The 24,913-nt window shown below is 43.6% G+C and overlaps 1 pseudogene; it reads right to left on the bottom strand.

The window, feature by feature from the left end:
- Nucleotides 1-6,881: 6,881 nt before the first annotated feature.
- The window catches only part of LOC103553366 (cytochrome c oxidase assembly factor 5 pseudogene), a 175,049-nt pseudogene continuing 157,017 nt past the window's right edge, over nt 6,882-24,913 (bottom strand).

Genomic DNA, 24,913 nt, shown 5'->3' with positions numbered 1-24,913 from the left:
GAGAGAGCTCAGGGCAAGTTTCAGGGGCTGCCGGGGTCCATGGCGACCCCGCGGGGCTCAGGAGCCCAAGGCTTCAGAGGCATCTCGGTTTTCTGAGCTCGCCCATCTTCCTTTGGCCAGGACTCCTTCAGATCTTCAGACTTTCTTACTGCATTAATTTAACAAACTGGCGGCGTGGGGGTTTGAGGGGGCGGGGGGAGGGCGGGCGATGGCCATGGGAGGGGGTGAAGGGGGGAAAAAAAGGGGGGAAAACTCCTTAGTATCTTCAAACCCTCCCACTCGAGGTGCTCATTGGCCTGCAGCTGCGAAAACCAGATCTTTTCCCCCTGTTCAGCCAATCGCGTGTTAGACTCCGGGTTGAGTTTAACGCTTAGTGTGCTGGACAAGATCCGCCTCTCCCCTCTCCTTTGCATGAGGGCGGTGGGGTGCAGGGGGTTATGGAGTTAATCTCTAGAGGTCTCTCAAAATATTACCTTGATTTTTAAAGAATGTACTCTTATGTCAGTAAAACGAACATCATGGGTCCCAGTTTAGACGTGCCTCTGTGCTCAGTTTATCATCTTAAAATGAAGAATTGAGTCAGATCCCTGAGTTTCTTTAGAGCTCTGAAGTTGTAATATTTGGCCCTGGAAGGAAAGGAGAGGTTTCAAAAAGAAGTCTAGTCGGTAAAGGAGACCCTTCTCCCTCTGCCTCTCCAGGGCCACTGCAGCAGGAATATAGAGGAGAAATTCCTTGAGCAGTTTTCAGGGTCAAGAGGGAGCAGTCCTGGCCTCACCACTGGCACCCTTTTGGGAGATAAGGAAGATATGCCCCCTTCCAACTGGACAGGAGACCGTTTTATTTACATTTCACAAGCTGGGGAAACAGAGCCTCAGAAAGCTTGCAGCTTGCTCCAAATTAAGGTAGAGCCAAGCTGAACATACAGGTATCCAGTACTCACCATCCCCACTCCGTGTTTTCTTCTTCTGCTTTTCTGTTTTCCCACTTGATTTGAGTCTCAGAAACCAGTCATACATTTCACTCTAGAGCCCAGCTTGGGAGGTGGAGTTAATCAGATTTTCTCCAAGCCACCGGACTTTAGTGGATTAATAGCCTCTGTAGGATTTTCAGGCTGATTTGAACTCGCTGGGACTCTGGGGTCTCTCCCTCCCAGCCTGCTGAGAAGGGACAACCCCTCTCCCTTACACAGTAGCTTTAGGAACTCCCGCTTTTGAGTGTTTGAGGTTGGTTCTCCCTGGGATATTTCTTAACAGTTCAGCTCTCCCCAAGTCCAGGCCTTCTCCCAAGCAGAGCGGTCTGGAAAGCTTTGTTCATCAGCCTCCTACTGGCAGGATTCTCCCCCACCTCCACTGTTGCAGCATACCCCACATCACTCCCTCGTTTATTGGCTCCCACACACCAGAACAGTGATGGACTGCTTAGAATTTCCGTGAGATTCTGAGTAGTGACTGAAAAGGAAATTTTGCTTTGAAGGTGGGTATAAACATGAGTCTGATACAAATTTATATTACCTCTCTATCTCTCCATCTGCCTATTATTGCCAACCTTTATTAGCATGATTTCTATATACCAGGCACTATTGTGCAATTCGTATAATCTCATTTACTTCTCACAGTCATACCTTGGGGTAAATATTGTCTTTGTCAATGTGCTTGTATACATGTGTGAGTACATTTGTGAATATGCTTGGGCAAGACCAGCATGTTTATTTCTGCATTAGAAATGGATTTATTGTTTGTATCCTGCCTAATTCTGAAGTGAATTTGAAGTGCATATGTGTATTTGTACATTTGTGTTTGTAAATGGGTCTCTGTCCAAGTAAATATATATGCATGAATCTATGTGTGTCATTGTGGTGCCCCTGGAGGTACTTTTAGACAAACTGGGAGCTGGTGACTTTGTCCTAGCTCTTCACCTGCCTAGGAAGCACCTGTACAGGCAGGTGTGGATGCAGTGTGTAGAGGGTACTTTTTCTTCTCCTTCAAGGGATGCTGTGAGTGTGTGTGTGGGGGGCGGGGCGATGTGGGGATGTTGCTGTTTGTGGATGTGAATGGCTCCAAGGCTGTGGCCTGTGCAGGAGTGGGAGTAATTATTACCTGGGGGCACCTGTTTGCTAGGAGGATTTTGTTTACTATGAGACAGATACTTTCATTTAATCATCACATGTGAATTGAGCATGTGCCAAGCATTGGGCATATGGCAACACAGAAGATAAATAGTACTTTGAGCCTCCGGGACACCCAATCACTTCAGAAGATCAGTGGGAAAAGTTCCTCATGGTTGTTAATTTACACTTTTTAGTCCATACCTCACATATTTCTTATGCCTATAAACAGTATATCCAGGTCTTCCTGTCTTGTGTAGGTCACTATTGAAAATAAACGACCATAGGCTTAGAGGTCAGGCATTTATGTTCTTATTTTACCTCTGCCTCAAAAAGGCTGGATGATATTGGATAAATGACCAAACCTCCGTGAGCCTAAGTCAAATGAAGACAGTAATGCCCACTCTTTTCACCACAAGGAGCTGCATAGAAGAAACGGCTTTCAGGTCTAATCATATTGTGCCTCTCATGCTATGAAACAGAAATCTTCATGGAATGGAATAGATTGGCTTCAGCTGATGGTCAATTTTTATTGGTAAGTATTCTGCATAGCCTAATTCCAGTACTTAACTGGTTCCTTATAGCCAGATTTGAACCCTCCTAAAGTACGAATAAAGTTTGACACGCACTGAGACTTCTTTGATTACTAGAGGAGATTCATTCTTTCATTAATTCAACACACATTTATTGAGTGTTTGCTGTGTGTCAGGCACTACTCCAGGCACTGGGGACATAGCAGGGAACAAAACAGGCAAAGATCCCCAATCTAATGGAGTGTATCTTCTAGTGGAGGGTCATGGAAGAGCAACAAGTAAATTTGGATGTATTAGACAATCATAAGGATTAAAAAAAGGCAGGGTAAATGGCAGAGAGTGACACGCAGGTGCTATTTTTGTATAGGCTGGTCAGAGCAGAGAATACCTTCTGAAAAGGAGACATCTGAGCAAACGATGGGGGAAGTGAGAGGATGAGCCATGTGAACCTTGGGGAGGGGAAGGAGAGTTTTCCAGGCAGTGGAAGAAGTGAATGCCATGGCCCTGAGAGAGGAGTATGCTTAGAGTGTGCGAGAAACAGCCAGGAGGCCAGTGTGCCTGGGTGGAGCCGGTGAGGGGAGGATGATGGGAGATGAGGTTAGAGAAGTAATTGGGGGCTAGATCACGCACTACATCCAGGGCACAGTGAGAACTTTGGGTTTCACTTTGAGTGAGACCCATTGGAGAGTTTTGAGCAGAGGAGTTACAAGATCTGACTTAACATTTTAACAATAGTCTGGCTATTGTGTTTAGGATAAAATGCGTGGGGAGGGAAGGGCCAAAATGAAGGCAGGGAGACTAGTCAGGAGCTACTGAAAAAAAATCCATGTGAGAGATTCTTAGAGATTGCTCTTGTTCAACACTTTTATTTACAGAAGAAGAAAATCATATTCAGAGAGGTTAAGCGACTTACCCCTTAGACTAGTAGCAGAGTTGAGACAAGAATACACGTACCCCAATTATGGCTAAAGTATTTTTCAATCCAACTAAGATAAAAGGCATGCAGAGGGAAAGTCCAAGAAATCTACAAGGGAAGGGACTTTACCTGGCTTGTTGCTGATATATACCTAGCACCTGGCACAGGGCCTGGCACCAAGGGAGTGCTCAGTAAATATTTCTTGCAAGGATGAATAAGTAAATGAAAGACTAATAAAAAGATGCAGGCAGAGGGCCTGAAGAGAGGAAAAGAAGAGGAAGGAATAGTGTTGATCAGGTGAGATTATGTTGTCCTGAGCCACCTAATGTAATTAACACAATGCCAAGCCTCTTCCCACAGTGACATTCACAGAGGAGAGTGCCGGAGGCTTCAACACCACTTTGACAGGCTTCAATGGTACTTTGTAAAGAGAGATGGATATTTGGAGTGACTGAGCAGCTTGCCTAATTGTGCCGAAGCATTATGATGAATGTGCCTCTGAAAATGGGACTATGGAAGAGCCTTTCCTCCAAAGAGATGGAGGCTTATTGCCAACATTTCCTAACCCAACTTAGAGAATGCATTGCACTTTTAAAAAAAATTATCATTGCATAGCAATAGTCTGTTCTTTGTGCTTTAAAGAAGGGATCTCAGAACTTCTTGGGAAATCTCAGTGGCGCCAGGAGCATTTTTAGTCATAAGGAGTAAATGCATAAAATACTGAAAGACCTGTCCTCCCATTTTACTGATTAGTCCCCCAGGAGCCAGGAAAGTGGAATGACTGGCTTAAGGCATCATCACAAAGCTGAATCTAGAACTCAGGACTCCCGTCTCTCAAGTCATAGGTCACTCGGAGCCCTAAAATAAAAGAAGAAGAGGTAGGCTCAGTGAGGAAGAAACGCCTCATATTAAGGCTGATCAGACCTTGGCTTTCTGCCCAGAGACTCCCCAATTTTCTTGTGCAGCTGAATCTGTACTTGACCTCTGAGCTCTAGCAGCTTGACATCCATGTGGGACTTTTCATTATCTCCTTGTGCTTCCTTTCCACCTTTCCTTCAAATCATCTCTGTCTTTCCCCTCTACTTTCTTCTCAATCTGCCCTTACCTCTTATTTCATGTTTATTCGATCAGTTCCTCTTATTGGATCACTCATCTTCTACTGCCTCTGCCAGGACTTCTGACATCAAGAGGTTTTAGAAGAGGATACACTTTTTTCCCGAGGTTTCACTCAGTGGTTCATTCTTGAGTTAAAGAAGTGCGTATATTTTAAACACCGTCTGTGTGTTTAAACACAGCGACACTGTGCTGGTGTTTTCCATGTCTAACAAAAGATTTGTTGATTCTGTTTCTAACAAATATATATTCAGTACCTTCTCTGTGCTAGGAACTCTGGCAATTGGTAGCACAAGAAGAGCATAATCAGTGTTGCTAGAAGGGAGGAGGTGATGAAAAGAGGTTCTTGTACTGCATATTGAAAAACCATTTATAATGGAAATACACATATGTAAAGTGCAGAAATTTTGATAAATTATTTACAAAATGGATCCTATCCATATTATGATATAGAACATTACTGGCACCCCAGAAGCCTGCGTCATGTCCCCTCCCAGTCATTATCTGCTAAAAGTATCTACTATTCTAATTCTATTACTTGGTTTTCTTGTTTTTGACAAAATGAAATCATTTTTGTTCATGAGAGTGATTGATCTATAACTTTCCTTTCTAAAAATGTCTTTTTCAGGTCTTGGTATAAAGAGTGTGGTGGTTTCAGCAACAAGTTACAAATGTTTTCTCTTTTCTGTTCTTTAGGAACGTCTATATAAGATGGATATTATTTCTTTTTTAAATGTTTGGAAGTGCTCATTGGTGAAGCCTTCTGGGCCTGGAGGTTTCTTAGTAGAAGGTTTTTATTTACAGATTCAATTTATTTAATAGATATAAGACTATTAAGATTACATATCTCTTCTTGTGTTGGTTTTAGTAAGTTGTATTTTTCTAGGCATTTGCTCATTTTTTAATAAATTTTCATGTTATTTGCATAAAATTGCTATAATCCTCTTATCTAGTCTACAGAATCTGTAGTGATGGCTTCTTTATTTGTCTTATTGGTAATTTGTGCTTTCTCTCTTTTTTCTTGATTATTCTTTCTAAGGGATTAGCCATTTTATTGGTCTCTTCAAATAACTAGCTTTAAAATGTTTTCTATATTATAAATTTTTTTATTCCCTTTTTTTTACTCTCAACTTATGCATTTCTTTTTGGTTTGTTTTTTTTCGTGGCTTCTTGAAATGAATGCTTAGACAATTGACTTTTAGCCTTTCTTATTTTCTAATATGTTTATTTAAGGTTTTGTATTTTCTCCTAAGCTTTACTTTAGGTGCATTGCACAAGTTGTTGTATTTTCAATATTAATCAGTTCAAAATATTTTGTATCCACTCTGCTTTAGTCTTTGATCCTTAGAGGTATTTGGAAGTGTACTGTTTGTGTCATTCCATTCTTTTCTGCCTTACATCATATTTTTGAAAAGTTACCTGTAAGTCTTTTCTTTTTTTTTTCCTAAGAAAGATTCTCCCTGAGCCAACATCTGTGCCAATCTTCCTCTATTTTGTATGTGGGTCACCACCACAGCATGGCCACTGATGAGCGGTGTAGGTCTGTGCCTGGGAACCAAACCTGGGCTGCTGAAGTGGAGCACGCTGAGCTTAACCAGTAGGCCATGGGGCTGGCCCCTATAAGTCTTAGTTTTGATTCTTTAAAGATAACACATCTTTTTTCCTTGGTGGTTTTTAATGTTTTACTGACTTTGGTTTTTATACTATGTGCCTATGTTGGTTGGTTGGTTTGTTTCCCAAGGAATCAAACACAATTTATTGTAGAACTAAATAGGGCAGATTGAATAAAATAAAGTTTTTTATGCTTAACTTTCCTGATAAACATTTTCTCGCTGGGCTCCATGTTATCAATTGTGTCAGTCCCATCAGTGGCCTTTATAACATTCACAAAGGATGTACAAATTGTGTCATTTGGTTGAAGAGTCAAGCTTGAAAATAACAATCTTTCCATTCTTTGTGCTTTAGAACAATTCTCAGAACACATTTATTATGCTCCCAGGCCATAATTGTTCAATTACATTTTTCTTCTAAAAATAACTTAGAGCAAGAGAATCATTTATTTTATACATGTTAAAAAACAGAACTCATCCATTTTCTCCAATGTTCCATGAGGGAAAATCTGGTCCAACCAGATGTAGCAAAAGTATGTTTCCTATTTTGGCTTCTCTGTTTTAATGACCAGAGAAAATCCTTTGTTGTTTTCATCACAATGGTATCAATATCCTTTTCTTCCTCTGAATCTTGATCTGGCGTCCAACCTTGATCTTTGACATTCAAAAAATGAATATTTCAAAGCTTTGCAGTTTCTTCCTTCAAAGACTGCTGAAAGTATTTTCTCTCCTGGAGCACAAAGTCTGACCGAGGCACACGTGCGCCCACGTCCTCTTTCATGCCCATGCATGCCCTGCCCTCGGGCTTGTCTTCCTAAGACTGAGAGTGAGCCTTTGGCCTGCTGCCACCTCAACCAGCTTCAGTCCACGATGGCTGCCTAGGTTTTGTTTTCTTTGTGAATACCCTGCTTGGGGTCATAGAGATTTTTGAATTTGTGTCTTGATGTATTTCATCAATAGTCAGTATTTCTCTAATTAATGCTTCTTCACTCTCCTTTCCATTCAGAATCTCTATTTCACATGTGTTAGACCTTTTCATTATGTTCCATGTGTTGCTTATGCTCATTTCCACATTTTCTATTCTGTTTTTCCCCTCTTTCTGCATCAATCCAGATCGTTTCACTCTTTCGACTAATTTTCTCTTCTGCTGTGTTTAATCTGGTTTTATACTTACCTATTGACTTAATTTCAATTGTTTTAATTTTCAGCTCTAGTGTTTCCACTGGCCTTTTTTTTCTTTTTTTAAAAATAGATTCCAGTCCTCTGGAGAAACTCTCCATCTTTTCATCTATTTTCTGGAACACATTAATCATAATTATTTCAAAGTTCCTGTCTGATAATCCTAGAATCTGGGTTATCTATTGGTATGTTTCTATTGCCTGATATTTTAAAATTGGATTTTTGGTCATTTGTTCTTGTTTTCTGTCATGCCTGATATTTTTGCAGTGAATACCTTAAATTGTATATGAACTATCATAGTGGCTCCGAATCAGATTTTCTTTTAGAAAGGATTAAATTTCCTTCAGATTGCAGAGTATGGCCAGATTACCTTGATCCAAGTTTGGACTGAGATGATTTGAAGATGCATTTTCAGGCTTTGTGAGGGCTGTCTATTTCTGATTTGTGCCACTCCTTGGGCATTGCCCATCAGGGTTTCAACTGAAAGTCAGTACTTTCTCTTTGGTGGGTCCTGAACTCCAATTTTTGTTTCCCCAACTCTTTGGGACTGCCAAATCATTGCTTAGCTTTTTCAGTTCTTAGCAGCGGCTTTTTCAAAAATAATCTTTTTATTTTATTTTGTAATGAAGCCTTCCCTCACCATTCTCCCTGAAGTACCCCCCCTTACTATCATCCATTTTGTTTCATTTTTAGATTTACAGGAAAGTTCCCATATACCCTTCAACCTGTTTTCCCTAATGTTAACATTTTAGATATCATGGTATGTTTGACAAAACTAAGAAATCAATATTGCTACATTACTATTAACTAAACTATAGACTTTATTTGGGTTTCTCTGATTTTTCCCTTATTGTCCTTTTACTGTTCCAGGCTTCAGTCCGGGATACCACATTACATTTAGTCATGACGTCTTTTCTGAATTGTGACAGATTCTCAGTCTTTCCTTGTCTTTCTTGACTTTCATGGTTTTGAAGAGTGTTGGTCAGGGATTTTGTAGAATGTCTCTCAATTTGAGTTTGTCTGAGTTTTTTCTCATGATTAGACCGAGGTCATGAGTTTTTGGAAGAACATCACAGAAGTGAAGTGCCCTTCTTGTCATGTGATCTCAACAGGTACATGATACCGCCATGTCTTATCACCATGGATGGTAACCTTGACCATTTGGGTAAGGTAGTGTCTTGCAGGTTTCTCCGCTGTAAAGTTAGTATTTTTCCATTCCCACACTCTGTTCTTTGAAATTGAATTATTAAGTCCAGCTCTCACTCAAGAAGAGGGAAATTAGCCCCACCTCCTGGAGGAGGTTATCAGCGTTTGCTTGGCTTCTCAGACTCACCCCTTACATTTGCATCTCAGAATTTGGTAAAAGCACAGATAAGAAATTGTGTGCAGAATGTTGGGCTCACTTCTCTGTGGTTCCTTTTTCTCTAGGATCCTGACTCCTCAATTTCTGGCTGTCTGTAACTAATTTTTTTGTCCTTCCACCCCAGTGGAACTGCTAGGCCACTGCTTTCTCTTTCACATTTTTGTTCTGCAATGAGAATCAAAAAATGCCCCAAGTGGGAAAAGCACTTATTTAGGACCCACTTCAACGTGTTTTCCTTTCTCCCACCCTTCAGGTCAAGGCTGCCTTGGTTGTTCCCCATTGCCTTCAAGCACCTGATTTTAGTTCTGATCCAGTTTTTACAATTGTTCTCAGGAGGAGAGTTTCTCAGATATGAATTACTTCTTCATAGCCAGGAGGCAATAGGGAGCCATTCTAGGGTTCCCACCTCTACTCTGCACTATTCTCCTGGCTCCCCGCAACTGGCTCACTTTTGGCCCATCTTTCTGCCCATCTCAACTTATGCTTTCTTCAGGGATCAACTGTTACTTTTCTGCTTCTATTCTTCCATCAAGAATGTTTTCTATTCTAGCTCTCACTTCTACTTTTAGTTCAACCCATAGTCTGCTTTTTACACAGTAGTCAGTGCAATCTTTAAAATATGGTCAGTGCATTGAATTCCCTTTGCACTGAGAATGAAATACAGTTCCTCACTCCAGACTTATGTGATCAGCCCTGCCCTCCCTCTCTGACTAACCTCATGCCACTCTCCACTGCCCTCACCAAGCTACAGGTTTTTGCTCACTCTTGTCTTTGAGCCCAGATCTTCACATGCTTTGTTCTTTTTGGTATTCATATTTCAGTTAAAATGTTAGTCCTCAACAAAGGCTTCCCTGACCATACTCCCTCATCACTATCATTCATTTTTTAAAAATTTTTATCCATAGCAATTATCCTTATCTAAAGATTTTTTTGCTCGTTTCTGTATTGACTTTTTCATTTTAGAAGATAAGGAGCAAATAATAGGAACTTTCTTTCTCTCCACTGTATGGCCAGTGCCTACAGTAGTTCTTGGCACTTAGTAAGCATTAAATGAATGAATGAACTCCTATAAGATTTACTTACTATGTGGCATGCACTGCGCTTCATTCTTCTGATACACTTTCTCATTAAATTATCACAGTAACTGTGTGGAGTAGAGTGTGCTATTGTCCCCATTTTACAGAAGAATGATGTGTAAGGCACAGAGAGAGCAAGTGTGTCGCTCAGCTATAGCAGGTAACTGGTGGCACTGTGATTTAACCCCAAACCTGCACTGTTAACCCCTAATGTCATTTTTTAGACTTAAGATCTGTAGTGTACACTTTAGTTATTTGTTATAATCCGTTAAGGTTTTCTATTAATTTTACATGTGGCAACTTTCTCTTAACTAAAGAATAGTTTCCTGGATGACAAAAGTATGGCCTTATTGTGGATTTCCTTTTTGCATTTTCCCCTGAAGAGTTTTGAGAATAGATATCTACTGTTTTTCCCAACCAGCATCCATTCATCATTCTTCTGGAAACAGCACCTGGATTTTCATTGAGGAACACCCCTCACCTTACCCACTGTCAGTCCAGATGGTTTGGGTGGGGTTAGCCCAAGATCCAGGGGTGGGAGGGCCTGACACAGGACTGCTTAATCAGTATACTCCAGCCCCTGAACAGGGACTTGCTCAGGAGTAAACATACGATCCAAATCTATGCAAACACAGTTAATTAGACTTAGTGCTTTCAGGATGTAAATCGGAGAGCCTACTACCCCCTCCCCCACCAAAACAAGACAGAAGGGATGAAACCAATGCCGAGGAAATCAGAATCAAGAGCTGGAGGGAGCAGAGAGCAGATTCCCAATGATATTGTTTGAGCACCTGCATCCAGCCAGCCTCAAACCACGATCTCCTCCGACCTTTTTAGTTAATGAGACAATTAATTTATTTTGCGCTTAAGCCAGTTGTAGTTGAATTTCTCTTCCCTTTACACCTGAAAGAACCCTGATTCATATAGTGCTCCATAAATGACTTTTGATGGTTGATTGCCTATGTGGACATGCAACTTGTACCTAGCCCTAGAGTGTACCCATGCAGCCTGATTACAAGCAAAAGGGTGTCTCGCACCCTTATAGCAGGTAACTGTAAGTGACCCCGCAGAAAATCTCACCATGCGCCTCCCTCTTCTCTCTGCTTTGGGCCCTTACTCTTTGTGAGGGCAGGCTCTCCTTTCTCGGATGGTGGTAATAATGAGCCAGACGGAGTGGTTGCTGATGCCTGGCTATCAATTAGTGAAGCTCTAACCGCAGGAAAACCTCTCTGACATGTCCTGAGTGTCTGAATCTCTTGGTAGGCCTTCCCCTCTAAAGGCTTAGGTGGCTGATAATATGTTTGAGCTGTTGATCCTTTCTTTGATCACGCCTTAGAGGATTATTCTGTAATGAGATGGTGCCGAGGAACAGAGGCTGTTTGGTTGTCTTGGCTCACACTTAGGCCCTGTTGCTTTGCTCTGGTGGTTCAGTTTTCTTTCTTCTCCCCCTGCTTGTGCTGGAATAGAAGCCCCTCAGTGGGGCTGTCACCAAAGCATGTGTCTTCTGATTCCTCCAGCTCTCACCAAACTGTGGAAGGGTAGAGTAATCCACAGATAGCAAAATAGGGTTTAACAATTCCTTGCACACCCAGGACACTTTCCTTTCATTATCATCTTATTTCAAAACCCTTGCACCTGATCCTTTTGGCAACTCGCGGATAGTCAGGGCGGGTGTTACTAGTTCCATTTTACGGATGAGGAACATGAGGTGCAGAGAGAGACAGCCACAGTGTAGCAGACGCATTCCAGGTCCTGTACTCTCATCATTGCACCACCCCGTGACCCTCTGAATACCCAGTTCTTTGCAACAGCACATGGTCAATAATACTTCTTATTCTTCAAGACCAGGCTTGAAAAGCATCTCCTCTACGTCATCTCCACACACAGCCCAGCTGGAAAAGATCTCTCCTCTGAACCTTCACGGCACTCCTTCAGGTCTTCGTACAGTTTCATAATTTTCTACCTTGTAATATAATCATTTGTATATATACCTGCTTTCCCAGAATTTAAGCTCCATAGTTCCCTCAGCACAAAGAGAGCAGAGTCTTTGATCTGTGGTAGGTATTCAGGCAGTGTTTATTGAGAGTGTGAACAGTAAATAAATACCTTAAAATATACAGATATATTTTTTGCGAGAGTTGGGGAAATGGGGGATGGTATAGCTGAAGGGTCCAGAATGGTTTCCAAAGCGCTTAGAGGACTGTTAGGGGGAAGAAGAGCTGAATTTGTTCAGTGCTCTCCCAGAGGGCGTAAACAAGGCCAGCGGGTAGACATCTTAGGGAGACATATTTTAGCTTAGTATAGGATTTCCTGTAGCCAAAGCTCTTGAAGGGTGAAGGGGCCATCTTATAAGATAGTTAAGGTCTGTGTCATTGAACGTATAAATGCAGGTATTGGCTGATCACCAGGAGAGTGCAGAGGAGATTCAAGCATCTTAGGAGGACCTGGGCTTCTAGGCTCCCTTCCCGCTCACACGGTGGTATTCGAGAGATCTTCAGAATAGTTGGCTATGGAATGCTTTTGGGAGCAAAGCTTGTACTCAAGAGGTAAATCCTCCCTCACTTGATATACACATAGGCAGTGGTCACAATGACTAAGAATGTGGGCTCTGGGATTCAAATTCTGGCAGCCCTACTTACTAATGTGTGACCTTGGCAAAGTTACTTAACATCTGTGAACTTCAGTTTTCTTATCTGTAGAATGGTGATGATAACAATACCTGCCTCCTTGGGATGCTGTGTAGTCATTCACAAAGAACACTTAGCACTTAGCCTGGCACAGAGAAAGTGCCCAATTATTGTTGTTGTCGTTATTACCACCACTCTCCCTCTTCCACCACAATCCCTAGCCTTGTTTGTGACCCGCACTTTCTGGGGGCTGTCTCCATCTCCCTCCTGGTGGCATCTCAGGCCTCAGGCAGAAGAGGTCCAGGCAGGTTCCCCAGAGACCCCAGAGCTTGTGCCTCTGAGCAGTCAGTTGACAGCTGACGGTGAGACTGGAGATCTGAGCCTTTGAGGCCTCCGACCACTTTTCAAAGCCAACAATGCGAGGTAAAAACACAATGTCATTTCTCCAATCTCTTCTGGGATCCTGGCTGCAGGCACTCATTAAGGCAGTTTTCTCCTGAATTTCAGAAGCAGGGGCTCGTTTTTTGTTTTAGGAGCTTAGAGTCTAACACTGGGTTTCCAAAAGGCTGACGGCAGTTTCTTCAGTTTCCCCCAAAATCCCTGACCTGAATTTCCAGTGTCTGGGTTATTAGTGCATCAGCAAAACATGTGCTCTGGGAATAGAAAATCCATTCCTGTCCTTCGGTCATTTAGAGAATGGCAAGAAGAGATCTTCAGTCCCCAGTCCACCCCTTGGTTCAGAGCAAAGTTGCTCCCAGAGTAATTCTCTGTCCTGCAAGATTTGAAGTTTAAGAAAGGTGGAACAAAATTGATTCAAAAACTCTCTTATATAAATTCTTCTTTTATATAAGCTCCTTGAAAATAAATTATTACATATGGTAGATTCTTAAATACATTTCATTTACTTAATATCCCCTCCATTTTAAAAGAGGAATGACATAGTGTTATCACTTTTGCTTTAAAGATAAAGAAACACAGGGGCACAGTAGCTCACCCCACTCAGCTAGTAAGGAACAGAGTTGAGACTCAAAGGCAGATCTGTCTGACCCCAAAGCTTGGACCATTTATGGTGAATCATGCTGTCTTCTGTTAGGAGGTCTATAGGAGAGGATTTGTTATTTATATAATAAATTTAACAGATTAACAAAACAGTTGTAGAAATGTCAGACATCATAACATACACGTACAATGAGTGAATGTATGCATCTTCATGTTTATCTCTCAGGCTAGCCCTGAGAGGTTGAGGTTCATAGCCCTGACTTACAGATAGGAAAAACAGACTCCAGGAGGTTAAGGAGTTTGCCCGAGGTAGCAAACTAGCCCCCAGAAGCAAAACTAGGATGCAAACTCTTCTTCTTGAACAACTGGATGATGCACTTTCCAGCACCTCACAGTTGTAGCCCTACAAGAAAGAAGTTTAAAAAGTCATCCTCAAAATATACCTTCTTTAATTTTCTTCAAAGCAATTTAAGGAATCTTCTTGGAGTCTCCCAGTGATCCAACAAGCCTGGCAGGGTGGGCTTTCAGTATCCTGTTTTAGGAATGACAGGCCCGAGGCTAGGAGGTTTGCTTAACGTCAAACAAGATCAATGAGCTAGATGGGTTAGCCCCAGGTCTTCTCAAATATGTGAAGCTCACCTTTGGTTCTCCTCCATTCACCTTTTGTGCTGCTCCACCTTCCCAATTCCTTGAGTTGTTTGGTTTCTTTTGACCATGCAGGCCCTCCAGTCTGGTGCTTCTTTGGGTCTCCCCTTCCCAGTGATTCATTCAGTCAACACATTGTATGCCAAGTGGTTGCCGAGGGAAGAGTTGACCTGAAAACCAGTTATCCTGCTTTACCCCACTTCCCCTCTCCTAATCTCTTCCCAATCACATTTACTGGGACCTATACTACCTCTCGGGGACCTCAAAATTTGTAAACAAATTGTGTTGTATAGATGTTTATGGCAACTTAAAGTGTTCCCATCTTGTAACAGAGGTCAGTATGAAGGTGGGAAAGGTCAATGGCAAGTTCTTAGAGACAAGAGAGCTTGGTATTGAGATTAAGAGATTGGTTTTTGGAGTTAGACAATGTGTGTTCAAGTGTCTGTTTGGTTCCTTGTTAGTCGTGTGACCTTAGGCAAGTGAATTAACTCTTTTCGGTCTTGTTGCCTAATCTGTTAAACAAGCCTAATTTATAGGGTTATTGTGAAGATCACAGGAAGTAATTAATATAAACTATTTAGCACAAGGCATGTGCTCTTTATTATTATAGTAATGCTGAACAAATGATAGCACTATTAATTGGGTAGATAAGACTTACATAAATAAAGTAATTAAAATGCCAAGCAGGGACTGTATTTTAACAACTGCAGAATCCCCAGTGCCTATTTCAGGGCCTGTCATAAAGTTTAGGTTCTAGGTCTACAGCTGTGGGTACCATCTATTGAATGCTTTTCTTGCTTTAGGCATGTGCTGAGAGTTTAGCATACATTATGTCATTTAATCCTCTCAATAACCCCGGAGGAGGGTATTCAGGCTCTCTTCCAGATGTTACAGATGATGCAGTTGAGGTTTGAAGAGTTTAAGTGACTCACTCACTGTCACATGGGTGGCTCTAAAGACTAGTGGAGTCAGGGTTTAAAGCCAGTTGTATCTGACTCTCAAGCCTGGGCTCACATGCTTGTCCTATGAGTAGTTTATTCATTGAGGCAACAGGCTTTGAGAATCTCCACTGGCAGAGGTACTGGATCTAGTGCCCAGAATGCAGTGGGGAAGATGGCGTAATCCCTCCCCATCAGGAATTCATTGTCTGGGAAACGTACCCCTATAAGGTGGAGAGGGGAGGATGAGTGCCATGAAGAAGGCACTGTGGGGCCATGGGCACACTCCAGAGGGACTTGTTGTCTCCTGGAGGAGGTGGACTTCAAACTGTGGAGATGGGTAGCTGGTAGATCAATAAGAGGAGGGATTCTAGAGTGTAGGCTTAGCCAGAACCAAGGGGTGGGGCAGAACTCCCTTGGAAGGTGGACTGTGGGTCTCAGCAGAAGGTAGGGAGGCAAGCAGCGGGGAATAAAACTGGAGAGAAGAGTCAAGACCAAACCACAAACGCACTGAAGAGCAGCGTAAGGAGCGTGATGGTCAGGCAGGTGAAGTCGACTTAAAAATAACACAGACTTGAGTCTCTGGGAGCTCACGTACTTGGAAAGTGTTTGCTAGAACACGGGAAAGCCACGATGAATTTGAAGCAGTTTTGTTTTTTATGAGACAATCTTCCATGCCAGAGGAGGGAGCTGTCGATTTCAGGGAGGCGGGCAGGGTCAGGAGAGGTAATTTTAGGCAGCAGAAGCTTTGGGGTCATCTCACATTAGACACTGGGGCTCAGCTGTCTTGTCCCACTTCTTTCCCAGGAGAGTGTGAGCATGGAAGGAGACAAGGTGAGCGCTCTATAAGCCCCAAAGCCCTGTGTTCACAGGGGGGTGACTATCATGGAGGTGCAAGGATGGGTCTGTTTCTCTGATGATTCTGCCAGGCGCCAGTCCTGCTGCTTCCATGGAGCTCCGTGGAGAGGTCCTGCTGGCATTTTCTGCAGCTGCATTGCAGCCACTGCCTTACACTGTTATTCTGGCAACCAATGGTGAGGTTATCGAGTTATCGAACACTCTGGGAGCACTGCAGGTAGGAGGCAGCTCCTGCAAACTCTGTTTGTTTCTCTGTGATTACATTGCAGGCTATAAAGGAAGACATTTCTCGTACTTACGTGTGGGTTTCCAGAGGAAGGCGAGAGCAAGCAATTGAGCATATGATGCTCTATTCTTTCTTTCGTTTTTGAAAATTACCATCAAGGCTGTTCCATTTCCATTCCCATACCACGTCTGTGTGGTGTAATATAGATGGTAGCTCTGGAGAGCTGGCCTTGAATTCATATATTGTGTGTGGGGTCAGAGCAGGGCAGTGGGGTCCAGCATTGAGAATGCTTGATTTGGGACCGGAGTTCATCCCTGGGGTCACCAAAATGAGTCGACCCCAATTAATCCTCCTGTCACAACACCTCCATAACTTTGGCTGGAATCAGAGCAACTCAGTGTGGTCCATACCAGGCTCTCATGGTGACTGGGGAGAATGTGTGTCATTGGTTAAGAAAACAGAAGAACAATCATCAAGACTCTAATCATGCAGTCTAGTAGATTGAAATATTTTGAAGCCAGGGATGCATGAGGATAAATGTGAAATGGGTCTTCTGTGGTACAAAAGTCAAGGGCCACCAGTCCTAATTATTTTCTTTATCCCCATGGGCCTTCTCTGGAGACCCGGGTCCACATCTCCTTCCAGAAGAGCCTAAAAATATAACCTTGAGCATCCGCTGACTTGGGGACCTCTTGAGAAAACAAGAAGAGCTGTATCTGAAGCCTGTGGCATGGTGTCCCAGGCCGTCCACAATTTAGAAGCCACATTTCTTTTTCGCCTCATCTTGATTCCCTCTTCTATTCAGTCACTCTGGAATGCTCTTCGGAATTTCATGTCTAATGAAATCCTAGACATTATTCAAAGTGCTTCTGAAGGGCCATGTCCTCCCTGTGGTTTTTTCCTACACTCGTCCAGATGTTTCTCTCCTGCTTGTACGAACCTGCGGCACTTCGCGTGTGCTACTGAGTGGCTGGGGAGGTTTTATGTAGGCAAGATGTGGATTTGAAGTACGTGGCGAGAAAGTTCTTCCCTCTTCCGTACTTCTGACTACATCAAGAAGGAGGCCTCACGTTGGTGCTGCTGTGACTTGGATACTTTTTTGCCACTTGCCAGTGTCTTTTTTTCAAATAAAGGTAGAGGTCAGAGCAGGCCTCAGGCCCACGGTCTTCCACACGTGGTTGTAGGTGGCTAGAATTTTACAGCATTCATTTAATTATATTGCTTTTATTTGTGTTTTTTTTTTTTTGGCAAAGAATAGGGGTTTTCTATTTATAAAAGTATTATAATATTAAAAAAGAAACTTGAATCAAAAAGTGAGTTGGTAGGAGACAAAAGGATTAAATAATAGAAGTTTCCTGTAGATAAGCCAAGTATAGTGGAAGTTGTACCCCAGTGACTGAAATTTAACAGAAATGAATTCTCTAGGAGTGGAATTGGTTATGCCTCCTTTCTCTCAAGTCTGTAAGGCCAGGGGCTATGCCTCATTCATCTTTAAGATATTCTAGAACAGGAGCTGGCAAATACCATCCACAGGCCCAGTCTGGCCTGCTGCCTGTTTTTGTATGGCCCACCTAGGAACGGTTCTTACATTTTTAAACGGTTGAAAAAAAGCAAGAGAGTAATATTTCATGAACATGAGAATTACATGAATTTCAAATTCAGTGTCTATAAATAAAGCTCTCTTGTAAATAGCCACGCCTGTTTGTTTGTGCATCGTCCATGACCGCTCTCATGCCACAATGGCAGAGTTGAGTAGTTGTCACAGAGACTGCACAGCTCACAAGCCTGAAGTATTTATATCAGGCCCTTTACAGAGAAAGTGTGCTGACCTGTTTTAGAGGATCACCAGGCTTTGGAGTCAGGTGGCCTGGGGTTGACCCCTGGCACTCACACTCAGTCACTGGGTGACCTTGGGCGAATCAAATCCTCTCTCCAACCTTCAGTTTTCCATTTATAACAGGGAGCTAACAATAGTCCCTACCTCACACGGCCATCGTGAGGACTGGGTGCATGTGAATCCACTTCGTAAATGTGAAAGCACTATAAAAATATCAGAGATGTTTACTTCCCTCAGTAGTTCTAACTTTTGCTTTGTGAAAGACTGTGCACTCGTAAATACCAGCTCCAGTCCTCATATTTTCTAATGGAATCTGGAGGTCTATTTTTAACCAAAGGAGAGATTATTGTTTCATTTTTCTCTGCTTCTGAAATTCATTATTTTGCTATTTTCTACTATTTTAGCTCTTTTTATTCTCACTGGTAACTAAGGTACCCTCCCCTCAACCTTTCTCTTTGATCTTCCTCATCTTGGCCATTGTAATCAATTCTACCCCAACCCCAGGATTCTTCCTCCGGACTGAGCTGTACTTAAGGAAACACTATCAGATCAGAAGCAAGAAAGTATTTCTATTCAGCATTGTGCTAGGTCTGCTGTGTGCTGTAAGGACATACTTAGCTTCTCTTTGCCTTTCAGATAGCATTTGCTCAGGTCAGGCAGGGATATTTGCATGAAATTTCATGTGTGTGTGCATGTGTGTGTGTATAAGACAGCACTTGGATGAAAGATGCTGAAATAAATTACTCGGCATTTATTGAGCATTTATTACATGCTGGGCACTGTGCTAAAGCAATTTACACTCATTATCTTGTTTAATCTTCTAAGTAATATCAAGGGGGAGATAAAGTGATAATACCTACTTAATACATCTAATTAATAAAACTGGAAACTGAGGCTGAGGGTGGAAGTCACTTGCCCAAGATCTCCTGGCAGAAGAAGGACAGTGCAGGGTTTCGTTTCTATGTCTGACTACGCTAAAGCTGGGAGGCTTGGTAGACTTGCTGTTACATGCCTGGCCACCTTCCCTGACCCCCAATTTGTGCTCCCACTGTCATGCAATTCTCCCATCCCAGTCCTTGTGGAACTACATTGCAGTTGCCTGTGTGGTCCTCCGTCTACTGGCCTATAAGCCTGAGGAAGGCAGGGACCTGGCCTTTCCTGTTCTTTACTGTGTCTTGGTACCTGGCATAGGACAGGTATGGAGGGAGCACCTGCAAATGCTTATTAAATGGGTGAATGAATAGATGAGTATCATGAGCATTTATCTAGCTCAAAGCATTCACCTAGAATCTAAGGAAAAGGAAATGATATACTTCTCCCCAGCAGCAAATTCCTCTGCTGCTAAGGAAGCCTTGGGAGAAGAAAGTGGGAGAGCCCACATTTTCATTTCACTTGGAAAAACAAGGCAACAAGATATATTATTTAATTTGGGAAAGGTGGAAAAAAGTTGCATGCCATGTATTTCTTTCCAATTAATCCACTGTTTCTCCAGTTTTAGTCTTTTGTATTCTGTCTTTATGATTGTTGCCGTATCTGTGAACCAGCTGTAATATTACTTAGTATTTTTTTTAAAAAAATCAACCCCTTTTAAAAATCATACATATATTTATTTTAAAAGAATCTTTATAACACTACAATAAATGGGAAGCCATTACCTCTTGCTTTAAAAAGTAGGTGATGTGAAAATTATTATAACAAAAATAGAAAAAGTAATTAAGTTCTAGTAGACGCTGTTGTCTGCTAAAGGATTTGCGCCAGGGCCTGCTTTTTTGTTGAGAAGGATGATTAAGAAGTGGTAGAATAGTGTTAAAGACACACTAGTACCAAGCTGAGGCTCTCTTCTTTGTGATGAGAAGAATTTGGAGAGATTGGAAAGGAAATCACTTTCTCGGTCAATGACTCAGTGTGATTTCATGTTGTGGCTGCTTCCCACCTACAATCATCTCCTGTGCCATGTGGAGTCGGTGTTAGACTGATTGGAAAATGCTGAATCAGTGGAAGTCCTCCTCCTCTCTCCTCCGGTCTGATAGCTTAGACAATACTACTAAAATCTCTCTTCCTCCTGACAAGACACAGGATGGTTTATTTCTTCCTGTCTCTACTCACAGCTCTGCTCCCAAGGGAGGGAAGAGGAGAGAGGGGTCAGGGCCCTTCCATCCAGACCCACCTATGTTCCAAGTCTTCAGAGGCTCTCCCTGGGCCACGTGGGAGGGCCTGCAGGTCAGCAGTGCTCCCAGGCTGGATCGGGGGCGTCTGGGAACAAAACAGATCTACTTCAAGTCATCTCTTCAGCCCAGAAAATTTTATTCTAGTGAAATCTCTCTCCTGCCCCAATTCACTCGCTGCAAAAATCAACATAATTTATCTTCTGGAAGGAAGGGTGCAGACTTCAGCTTGGTTTTGTGTGTTTTTTTGTTGTTGTTGTTTGGCTCAAGTAACAGCTCAGCTTAAGTCACTTGAAGGAAAAGGGGGAAAAAAAGAAGCTGAAAGCAGGTTGCCAAATAGCAAGTGTAGAAATAAAAATCAACGTGGGCATCGTCTCAAAGGTCGGGGAGAAGATTGCCTTGGTGCTCTTGAGAGGCAGGAAAAGAGGTGTCCATGTCAGTGTTTTGTTTGCCCTATTTCTGTGGGAATCACAGATTTTTTAAAATGTTATAAGTCATAGGATCAGGGGATCTTGGGTTTCTGCATGCTGCCTCAGAGGGAGGCAGGAACTAACATTCACTGAGTACCTATGTGCCTGGCAGGACACGCCCCTTCCAGTGTTATCTCAACCCCAATGATAACCAAAAGAGGTAGAGGGAGGGTCAGCCACATCTTACAGATCAGGAACACTTAGCCAAGGTCGTGCAGCCTCTAAATAGCAGAGCCGGGACTGAACTGCGTTATCCTGATTCTAAAGCTGTTTGTATTGCGGCCCTCCAAGAATCATGGGAATAGGACGCAAGATTCGGAGGGGCCTCCAAAGCCTCTATTTAATGTTCTACCCACATAGGATCTGCTAATGGGTCCCCAACAGATTCAGCCTCCACTTGGCTCCTTGTCCTGTGGAGCCAACCCATTCCATTGACAAAGGACATTCACTGTCAGTGGGCTTTCACTGAAGTAAGAATGGCCTTCCTTTCCTACTTTCCCCAAAGACCTCCTTATTCTCCATCAAAGACTCTGGGGCGGGGGGGTCACCATTAGCTTCCCTAGCAAAGGGACCCCAGGACACTGGGCATTTAAGAATCTCATGTTGTATAAAGACAGACCAAGATATGATTGTTTTCCTTTCAAACCCATAAACCCTACAGGATTTATTCCATGCTTTTCCTGCTGCTAGGATTTTTAAGAAGTATTTCCCTGACCAAGGAAGCTATTCATTACAGAGCAGATGAGAGGAGTCCAAGGTGATTTATTTTGGCCGTGCAGGGGCTAAGGGCCTATGTTAGGTTAGATCGAAGGTGCCCACTTGCTGGGACCAGCAAACAGCTTGGCCAAGACATCAGGAAATCACAGGCTTCTCATTAAGTCTCCGTGCAGATGGAGGCACCCCACCTCCTTGCACGTGGCGTATCTGTCTGCAGAGGCTAGGGACATGCTGGGGCAGAGGCCAGATGGCTGGGATTTCCCAGGCTTCCTGTCCAGTGAGTGATGGTCCCTGTTTGGGGCTGTGGGGTGCTGCAGAGGATGAGTCTGGTGAAGAAAGGCTCAAAGGGAGAGCCTGGGTTTGGTTCTTTGTGCTGATTTGCTCTGTTGTCTCGGTCAAGACCTTCCTCTCTCTGGGCCTTCGTTTCATTTTCTCTAAGGAGGGAGTGACAGTACTGGCTCTTTCAGATCATACAGTTCCTGAAAAAGAGAAACACACGCACACTGAGTCTCCATCCTTCATCAGATAGCTAGAATGTGCCGCCCTGGGCAGCACGGCAGCCTCCCGCCCTCCACCAGAGTGAACAGAATCATCAGCATTTGCTCTCCTGGGCCCTGTCACCTCCTCTTCCCTGGATCCTGATTATTGCCTTCAGTTTCATGGCCACACCCTGGTCTCCTCCCTGGTCCCTGGTAATGGTCAATAACTACGGTTCTTTGGTACTGGCTGTGCCGCCTCTGGGAGATGTTCCAGGGTTGGCTGTAAGACGTTCTTACAAGCCCGGCCAGGGGTCTGTCCAGCCGGGGATCTTGGGATGATGGCGTACTGGGCGTTGTTGCTTTGGCAAGTCTCCTAATGTAACAGGCTTGTTGCAACTTTTTAACTTTCCTCTCTTTTTACACTTGAGGGTTGTTACGAGCCTGGATACAAGATGACAAATGAGGAGGCCGTTTGTAAAGCAGCATGGAAACATGAGGCAGTGCATTGGGTTGGTTAGAGATGAGGATCTGGCTGGGACTGACTGCCTGAGTTTGAATTCTGTCCCTGCGGCTTCTGAGTTTGTGACCTGGGACAAGTTACCCAAGCTTGCTGACGGAGGAAGAGGGTTCTCATGCTCACGTCATGGGGCTGTTGTAAGGATTAAATTTTACATCCATTAAGCATTGAGAACTGAGCCTGACATAGATCTAGAGCTCAACAAAAACTATTAATGCTGGGACTGTATTCGTATTTTTCTTACTGTTAGTGTGGGCTGCAAACTGTGTAGAGAGGGAACTTCCAGTAGGGTCAGAGAGGGATGAATCAGCAAGACTTCCTGGAGGGGAGACGCTTTCACTGCCCTGGAGCCTGGCTAGGGGAAATTCTAGGCAAAGGGATGGGTGAAGGCAAACACCCCAAAATGGAAATGTTGGCGAGAGTAAGATGCCCTAGAGGAAACTCAGGCTCTGAAATGCTAAGTTGTATTTTTTTTTAAAAGATTTTATTTTTCCTTCTTCTCCCCAAAGCCCCCTGGTACATAGTTGTATATTTTTAGTTGTGGGTCCTTCTAGTTGTGGCATGTGGGATGTCGCCTCAGCATGGCCTGATAGGCAGTGCCATGTCTTTGCCCAGGATCAGAACTAGCAAAACCCTGGGCTGCCGAAGTGGAGTGTGGGGACTTAACTACTTGGCCACGGGGTGGGCCCTATGAAACGCTAAGTTGTTGAACGTATCTTTGCTTCTGAGCCCACCTGTGTGTGTGGGCAGGGCGTGCCTTTTTGTTTTACTCAGTCAGGGCCAGGCTCGCCCTGACCCTATTTGGGGGGAAATGTGGAGAAGGAAGAGAGCAAGGGCTTCTCACTCAGACAGACCTGGTTTGAATCCTGGCTCTGCTCCTTCCTGGCAGAGGGACTTTGAGCTAAACTAGTTAGCCCCCTTGAGGCTCAGTTTTCTCATGTGTGGGGATATTGAGAAACGGTTTAAATGAAGAGCTCTCTTTTTCTCTCCTCACCCCCTTCTCTCCCTCTCCTCGCTCCCTCTCTCCTCCTTCCCTTCTTCTTCCTCATTCTCACCTCTCCCCATTCAGTTTTTGGGAGAAGATAATCTCTTGTACTGCTCCAGTGCTGGCCCCTGTGAGCACATCTGGTTGCCAACTCTGGCCGGGTGCCAAGGAGATGGTGCCATGGAGAAAACTGTAGACATCATTGAAACAAGGAGGAGGAGAACTCCATAGACTGGAAAGGTCCTAAGAGGCTCTTCAGCATGGGTCACAAACAGGTAGACTCATGAGAGTTTTGTTTTGCTGTGTTTTTTGTTATACCCTTTCAGAGTTTTAGTCAGGTGACAGTATAAGCAGCTTAGCACCACTACCATCTGCCTACCCATTATGCACACACACATACGTACACACACACACACACATATATACGTCTGTAAACTGCCTCCCCCCAATCATTTAAATTTGTGTCCCCTGATCTAGTTCACTCTTTTCTTCTTAGAGACGAGGAAGCTGAGGTCAAGTGGGCAAAGTTGACTTGCCCAAGGTCACCCGGTGTCTGGGCTAGACCATCTGGGTCTCGAAACTGAGCTCTTTTCCTTGCACAGGGATTGGTGTCTAAGGCGGTGGGATGCAGTTGAGATGTGATGAGGTATTTTGCAGGAAACAGGGAGTTCGTCTTGTAGGTGAGGTTGATTTTTCTTAGACTGTTTTGACCATTCGGTCCAGAATGAGTGTTCCGCTTTGGATCATGCTCATAGCATCCTGCGGATTGGATGTTTCTCACCATCGTTTTAAGCTTGGTGAAAAAAAAAATGATCACAAGCCTCGATTTTCCCTGAGAACCTGCGGCTTCGGCTCCTCTGGCTCCATTCAGGGCCCCTCCCGTGGCAGGTTTTTAAACATGATGAATTGCCGTGGTCAGCGCAGCAGCGTGCCGTGCCCAGGGGAGCCAGCCCTCGGCTCCTTGGCCAGCCTGCTGCATGCGTCCCCACGTAGACACTGTCACCGCTGCTGCTGCATTTCCTCTGTCCCAATGGAAGCGTCACAAATCACAGAGAGGGACATGTCCACTCCCTGGCCTGGCAGAGCGGAGAGAAGAGGTGGGTGTTGCAGACTGGGGAGAAATTGCTTCTGGTCACCTGGGGTTTAAATTACCCCCACTGGACTCATCAGGTTTTGCAGTGTTTCTTGTAGGAATGGACTCAACTGGAGGCTGTACTGTGGGCATGCCTGGAGCCCTGCTCACTCTGTCCCATAGATGCAGCCTACGCATTGCTATTCATTTAAGTATTTCAGGAGGCATTGTTGATCCTGTAATCTCATGCTGCATGAAATGGGGGATGCAGAAAGGCAAGTTCTGACCTTCCCTACTTACAGTCTAGTTGAGGATCATGTACAAAAGTTAGATAATGTTATAAGCCTATAGGAGAGACATTACTAGGTAGCATATTAATCCATAGAGTGTTTATTGACTGTCTACCATATGGCAGGCATTGGTTTATTATGGTTGAAGTTCACTTGTCAATGAGCCCAGGGGGCCTGGAAGGAGGGAAAAATCT

The sequence above is a fragment of the Equus przewalskii genome, chromosome 13, assembly GCF_037783145.1.
Source record: "Equus przewalskii isolate Varuska chromosome 13, EquPr2, whole genome shotgun sequence".
In the NCBI taxonomy this organism is placed as follows: domain Eukaryota; kingdom Metazoa; phylum Chordata; class Mammalia; order Perissodactyla; family Equidae; genus Equus; species Equus przewalskii.
Note: the sequence above shows the minus strand (reverse complement) of the source record. Positions and strands in the feature narration are given on the sequence as shown.